Source organism: Bombus terrestris, chromosome 17, assembly GCF_910591885.1.
Source record: "Bombus terrestris chromosome 17, iyBomTerr1.2, whole genome shotgun sequence".
NCBI lineage: Eukaryota > Metazoa > Arthropoda > Insecta > Hymenoptera > Apidae > Bombus > Bombus terrestris.
The window spans coordinates 1747335-1755173 of record NC_063285.1 but is presented as its reverse complement, the minus strand read 5'-3'; the positions used below and the strand labels follow the sequence as shown (position 1 = coordinate 1755173).

The following is a 7839-nucleotide window of genomic DNA, read 5'->3' as shown; positions in this document are numbered from 1 at the left end:
GTTTCCTATAGAGAGTGTGAAGGAGGAGTCCAAGAGACAAGACGAGCTATGTGGAGTCTGCGTAAAAGGAAAGATGACAAGGGTGCCATTCTCGAAGACAGCCCACCACATGTGCCAACGTCCTCTAGAAATCGTACACAGCGATGTCAGTGGCAGAGCCCAGTGCAGATCGTTAGGTGGACGTAATTATTTTGTAACGTTCATAGATGATTTCTCCAGGTACATGTACATTAGGATCATCAGTAGGAAGAGCGAGGTATTCAAGTGCTTCAAGGAATACCAGATGGAAGTAGAAGCCCTACATCAATCGAGAATCTGTGCCCTTCAGACAGATAACGGAGGGGAGTATACAGGAGTTGACTTTGAGAACTATTTAAAGGAGAGAGATATCTTGCACAGAAAGACTGTTCCGAGGAACCCTGCGCAAAATGGAGTTTCAGAACGGGCGAACAGGACACTGGTTGAGATGTCTAGATGCCTACTAATCGAATCAGGACTCCCTGACTCTCTGTGGGGAGAAGCGGTGAACACTGCATGCCACATCAGGAACTTATGCCCATCCACTGCTATCGGAGATAAGATCCCACTAGAACTGTGGAAAGGTAAGGGATGCGACATCCAAGGGGAGATCAATAGGCTAAGGGTATTCGGATGCAGGGTCTGGTACCTAAAAAGCCCAGGTGAAGGTAAATTCGACAGCAGGGCGGATGAAGTGATATTTGTAGGTTATGACAGGCAGGTCAAGGGATATAGAATCTACCTACCGAAGACCAAAAAGGTAATAATTTCTTGTCATGTCAAGTTCGAGGAAAACGTATTCCCCTATAAGCGTATGAAAGTGGATGCAAGGAATATCAAAAGGAGATTCACCGAATGGATATGGGACGTTGAAGACATCGAACTCCGAGGAAGATGTAATATAACCGATATAGGGACTAAAAGCGACGGTGAAAACGATGAGGGACACAGTGACTACTTCCTGGATAGCCTAACAAATGAAAACAGTCAGCAAGAAGTTGTGAGTGCATCAATCGTACCTAGGAGATCAGCGAGATTGCACAAACCAAAGACGTGCAATAGTTGTGCCTGTGTTGCGACAGCTTGTAGAAAGCAAGGTTCATGTGAGTCAGTGAATGTGCACGATGCTCTAAAGGGGCCAGATGCTCAAAAGTGGACAGATGCAATTGCGAAGGAGTTAGAAAATTTAGCGAACAAAGATGTGTGGGACATAGTGAAAAGACCTTTAGACAGAAATGTAACAGATTGTAAGTGGGTGCTAGTCATGAAAAGAGACCCAGATAGTCATAAGGATAGACTTGTAGCTCGAGGATTCTGGCAAAGGCCTGGAGTAGATTATTCCGAAACCTTTAGTCCAATAGTAAAGCGTAGGACACTAAGGATATTGCTTGCTCTGTGTGCGGAGAATGAGTGGTGTTACGAACACATTGATGTGGAGTGTGCGTATCTAAACAGTCCTTTGGACGAGGACATATATATGGAGCAACCTGATTTCTACAAGGTTCCGGGGAAGGATAGAACTCAGTATGTGTGTAAGCTTAAAAAGAGTTTATATGGTTTGAAGCAAGCGGGGAGAGTGTGGTTTAAGTATATAAATTGTATCTTGAGAGATATGAATCTGAACCCATGTGTGAGTGATCCATGCATGTATGTGAATACATCCAAGGATCTCATTGTGGCTGTGTATGTGGATGATATCCTCGTATTCGGTACGGAGGCTATGATTCACACGTTCAAAACTAGGATTAAGGAGAAACTAGATGTGAGGATGCTAGGAAGCGATACTCAATTCCTATCCATCCACTTGAGTAAGCCAAACAGCACTACCGTGGTGTTCGACCAATCCATGCAGATAAGTCAAATGTTGGAGCTGTTTGACATTACTCAAGAGGTTGGAGTGTCTACACCACTAGCTAAGGAGTGCGAGGCTGGTCTAGACATTGTGGATAGTGAACCAATAGACAATAAGTTGTACGAACAGGCTGTGGGGCATATAATGTACATCGCTACAGTAAGCCGTCCTGATGTCGCGTGTGCAATATGAAAATTAAGCCAAAGATGTGCGAATCCGACGGTGTCTGACTGGAAGGCAGTGAAACGTGTTTTTAGGTACCTGTTGAAAACTAAAGACTTAAAGTTAGTATACCAAAGGACAGGGCAACCTCTAAAGGTGTTTTGTGATTCAGACTTTGCAGGCTGTGCAATAGATAGGAAGTCTAGAAGCGGTTATGTTTTTATACTTGCTGGTGGGGCGGTGTCTTGGTTGTCGAAGAAACAACCAATCATATCTCAATCGATATGCGAGGCAGAGTTTGTAGCGATGCAAGAGGCAGCTAGAGACTCTGTGCGGATGTCCTTATTATTAAGGGAGTTAGGTCAATCGTCATATTGTCCGCGTCCATGCAAAATTTTTTGTGACAACATTGGAGCGATCACATGGGCTGAGAGTTCTAAACATGTTCAAGTGCGTTACTTTTATGTTAAGAACTGCGTGTCGAAAGGGATACTGGATTATACCTATATATCTAGTTCTGAGAATGTTAACGACATTCTAACCAAAGGGTTAAATAGAGTTAAGACCCAATATTTTACCAAAGCTATGGGGCTTGTAGAAACTAGCGATCAAAGGGGAGTGTTGAGAAATGCTCAGTTGGTATGACCGCTAGTTACTAAAAGGTTACTAAGGTTATGTTGGTACCAGGTTGACACCTGACGACGCTTTTTTGTCTTAGGTGTCGACCGCGTGTTATTTTTCTAAGACGCATCCCGAGTGATTAGACGCTTGCTGTGTGATTTGGCGTTTTGTATAAGAAAGAAAAGGTGTGATAGCCAATCCGAGTGGATCAGCTTGATTATCAACCCCAACCTTTATAAAATAACAAGGTGCATATATAAATGGATTATACATGGAAGTTGCACGATGGGACGATCAAACAGGATGTATCATGGACTCTCGATTTAAAGAATTGTTTCCATTATTACCAATAATATATATATTAGGGCGATTACACAGGATAAGCAAGATTTAAAGAATATGTATGAATGTCCTGTTTATAAAACACGATCGCGAAGACCTACTTACGTGTGGACGTTCAAATTAAGAACTAAGGAGAGAGCTAGTAAATGGATTCTTGGTGGAGTGGCAATTCTATTACAAATCTAATTTTATAAATTAAATTATGGATTAAATATGCAATTAAAATAAAGATTTTCGAAATTGACAAAGAGTGTTGATATTCTTTTTCAAAACACAGTATTATTTTATGCAAGATAATATTTATATAAAAGAAGAATACAACGCATCTCTATGCACGATTACAATTTATTTCTCTATTTTAAATTTCTTTACAACTTACAAAAACATTAATCCGTACACACATTTTGTAACAAAACGATTGCATGATCGCGAATTTGAAATTAAATTTTTAAAATAAAAAATATAAATTATTACAATTTTATAAACATAGTTGTTTATTTGCGACATTAAAAACATTTTGTACACGTCAAAAATTGTTGGTATCAGTCATTATCTTCTATTGAACCCATATTTTTTCTTTTCATAATATAGATCAGTCTCTGAACTCCCAGGATTTATAACTTTTGGACAACCATCTCGCTGCAACAAAACAAATTTCAAATCTTAATCTATTACTACAAATTATAAGTCATATATATGTCGGCTTAACGTTGGGATTGGGGGTAGAAGTGTTCGATGAATCTTAGTTGGTATTGGCCATCGATGCGGTGGATCAATGATGGAGTTTATTGACACAAGTTAGAGGTATTACAGCGTTGGTAGTTAATCACAATATTTAGATACTCGCGGCACTATGACAATGGTCTCGGGTCCGGTAACGAATGCGCGGTCAACGGGATGTCGAACGTGTATATTTCGTGAGAGGCTAAGTTATATTCTGGTTGTCACACAGAGCAAGCACTACGTACCTGAGAATTACTTGTATCGTCCTTAAGATCGTACGGAAGAGTGTCTCTCCATCATGGTGATGCTGTCGAGGAAAACTATGATGGGTGTGTCTAAGGGCACGAGATCATCGGATTCGTGGAGAAAAGTCTTCGTTCGGAAAATGAGAGAAATTGGTGTTACTGTTAATTGGTCAATTTCCATGTTGGTGGTTAGGGAAGGATGCTAGCAGCCCTTGAGAGAAAGTTGCTATCGGGTAGCGTCGTTCGTGAGAAAAATAGACTTCTACAATTTTCCCATAGTTGGAACAAAGACTGCTTGTCGGTTTGAAGGACTTTCGTTAAATAAATCTTAAGATTTATAGCGGGTCCTCGGGCTAGCTGAAGATGTACTGTGGGTACGCGTCAACATCTGGTAATCGTCTTACTCGAAGAATAGAGTCTGCGCGTGGCGAGCCACGGGACAGAAACCATTGAAACGTTTACCGTCGTGCCCTGTCCCAAGAATTTCTTTTAAGGAGAGCTATAGAGTTACTTCATGCCTTTGTTAAACAAAACGTTCATCCCCTTGACCGCGACTACGTTCGGCAACTGGTTGTCGCCTCGAGCCCGAGCTCACTATCATAAATCTCAAATAAGTACAGTCGAATCGAATGACAACGGTTTTCTTAATACGACTATGGTGGAATCTAAATTACAGTACTAGGTGTCTTCCCAAAGTTCCGTTGGGAAGGTTCCGGCGCTCTTTCATCTCCGACACGGCCATTCTGACTATCACATGTCCTCGGGTGTAACTAAAATATTGAGTTTCCTAACATTAGACTCGATACAATTAACATTATTCGCAAATTAAATAGATGTTCGAATAAGGCAAGGGTCCAGTGTAGCAACAAATCCTGTTCGGGGGTTTGGCAGCAAAGAAATAAAAGATAATGAAAATTAGTAGCGTTATAGTTGGTATTCAAGGTGATAGTTGCATCCTGCAGGTTATCAGTTGGATCGTAACGGCATAATGGACCATTTTCGATTTCGCACTCCAAAGGATCTCGGTCTTCTGGATCGTAAGAGCACATAGAGCTTCGTTCCACGATCTCAGCGAGTTTTACCATATTGTCGCCCCGAAAAGCATGCAAGTCACATCGCATGTTCTCACTGAGCCTTATCATACTATCACCACAAAAAGCGTGTGAACCACATCACACGTTCTCTCTGAGCTTTATCACATTATCGTCCCGAAACACGTGCGAAGTCGCTCTGCCGGGAGTTATTGGCATAGTGCTACTGATCTTCCGAGATCGAAGTACTCATATCGTCATGGTCACTGTTATTGTCATCACTACAGACATCCAACTCGGGAGAGATGCGACAATCTGGCATTTTCCTCAACCCGTCATGACTGTACTTGTACAATCGCTTACCGTCTAATGTCTCTAAGATATGCCTGTCCCCTTCCAAGACTTCTGCTATTACAAGTGGACCTCTAAATTTTGGATCTAGTTTGGTTTGATTTCTTTCCTCATTCTTGCGTAATACGAAATCACCGAGGGTAAACCTAACCACTCTAGCTTTAGCTTTGTCGAACTTGTCTTTCGTGTATTTAGCATTCGTTTCTATCCCTTTTATTGCCAGTCGTCTTACATTGGAGATACCGATTTCCTTCACTTCGATGTTACCGGGTAACAACAGATCGTATGATTTTGCCGTTCTACCTATTAGTAGTTCTAATGCTCTCGAGTTTGTCACGCGGTTAGTGGTGCAATTCAAAGCCAACTGTATTTCCCCAATCGCGTCTTGCCACGACCGCCCGGTCGTTTCTACTGTCGTGAACACGTTTTTTCAACGTGACCATAACACGCTCTACCTGTCCATTAGCTCTACTGGCACCTGTCACTATCAAGTGGACTTTAATTCGTTTGCTTTCGCAGAACTCTCGAAACTCTTTACCCGTAAAACATCTTCCCTAGTCCGCTATTATCTGACAGGGACTCCCGAATAAAAATATAGCGGATTTAAGCGCTTTAATGGTGTTATGGGAATCCATCTTACGAGTATGATGCAGGTATACAAATTTAGTGAAGGCGTCGATCAACACAATGACGTGAAGTGGTATGTCGTGATAGGTGTAGAAGGAATGCTCAGATGTTTCAACAAAAAACGTTTATTAACTCAACAACTGACGTACAATAACAACAAGCAACAAACAACAATTAACACAAGTAACGATTAACAATTAACAGTTAACACGCTTGGTAACGATCAGTGCTTAACGTAGGTAATAGGAAGTAGAACGCTCGTATTATGTAATCCTTCGCACTTCGCAGCTCGGGGCAGACTGAATCTCTTTGATTCAAAAGCCACGCTGATTCCTTTCTTTGTTAGCCATCGATATCGCGCGCGTTTGTTTAGAAGTCCGCGACGACTGCCACGTGTGCGGTCTCCCGAAAGTTCGGCGAAGGAGCCGTAGGGATATCGATGACACCTAAGGCTCGTCGGCATAGCGCTTTTAAGATAAAGCGCCTCGTGCCGCGTAACCGTTGGAAATTTCCGAGGTCGAGTGTCGCCACAGTACCCCCTTACCAGTGACGTTACAATTTTTTTTTTTTTTTTTACAAATGTCGGGGTTGATTCCGCATTCGACGACTTTTAACGCCTAACCGAAACCTGCCTGGGAAATCGGACTCTACGCCCTGATCGCGTAACGTGTCTATTCCGAGCGTTTTCTTCGTTCGTCCGGTTGTTGTCGGCTATATCGCTTTCGTCGCGGGCGTTCATTTGATCGGTGTTTTGTTCGTACCGAAGCCTCATCGGAATCGACACGTTACGAGTCTCGGCGGTTCTTTGTTCGAGGTCCTCCGGTATGATAAAAGCGGGCTTTAAGCGGTCTATGGAGACCGTCACGTCGCGATTATTTATCTTTAACGTGTAATTTTTTTCGCCTCTTTGGATTATCTTAAATGGCCCGTCATAAGGCGGCTGTAAGGGACCTCCGATCGCGTCGTGGCGCAAGAATACGTACGGCGAAGATTCTAACTCGCGAAAAACGAAAAATTTCTTTTCACCGTGTCGCGTAACCGGGTGCGGTCTGACGTTGCCCATTTGTTCCTTTAGTCGGCTCGCGTATTCCGAATTGGCCCGTTGATTCGTCGGTAAGAAAAATTCTGCCGACAATCGTATGCCGGTGCCGTAAATCATTTCGGCCGCCGTTGCGTTGAGGTCCTCCTAGATAGCGGTTCGAATGCCTAACAAAACTATTGGCAAAATGTCGACCCAGTTGCTCGTGTCGTGGCACTTGATTGCCGCTTTGAGTTGTCGATGGAGGCGCTCTACCATCCCGTTGGACGCAGGATGATAGGCCGTCGTGCGTAGATGTTTGACGCCGAGCAACCGGCATAATTCCTCGAATAAGCGCGATTCGAATTAACGTCCTTGATCGGTTGTAATTTTCAAAGGTACGCCAAAACGAGATATCCAGGTCGAAAGGAGGGCCGTAGCAACGGTTGGCGCTTCCATGTCGGCGATAGGGATTGCTTCGGGCTAACGCGAAAAACGGTCGATACACGTTAGACAATATCGGTACCCCTGCGAATATTGCATGGCGATAATGTCCACGTGTATGTGCTCTAACCGGCCTGCTAACGTTCCGAACGTTCCGACGGGTGAGGATACGTGCCTGGTGACTTTGCATCGTTGACAAGGGATGCATTGTCGTGTCCATGTCCGGCAATCTTGGTTCATGGACGGCCAGACGAAACGCGTTATCACCAGCTTTTGGGTGGCGCGTATCCCGGGGTGGGAAAGTCCGTGGAGCGAGTTAAATATGTCACGCCGCAAGGATTTCGGTACGTACGGTCGTACAATGTCTCCTGGCACATCGCAATATAATTCTACGTTGTGACCAGG

General features: G+C 43.4%; 1 long non-coding RNA gene across 1 annotated transcript; it reads right to left on the bottom strand.

Annotated features, from left to right (window-relative positions):
- Positions 1-3322: 3322 nt before the first annotated feature.
- Positions 3323-4025, bottom strand: LOC125386735. Its single transcript, XR_007227127.1, has 2 exons — positions 3964-4025; positions 3323-3634 (listed from the first exon to the last, which is right to left on the bottom strand). It is a non-coding gene; the product is annotated as an uncharacterized LOC125386735 (long non-coding RNA).
- Positions 4026-7839: the final 3814 nt, after the last annotated feature.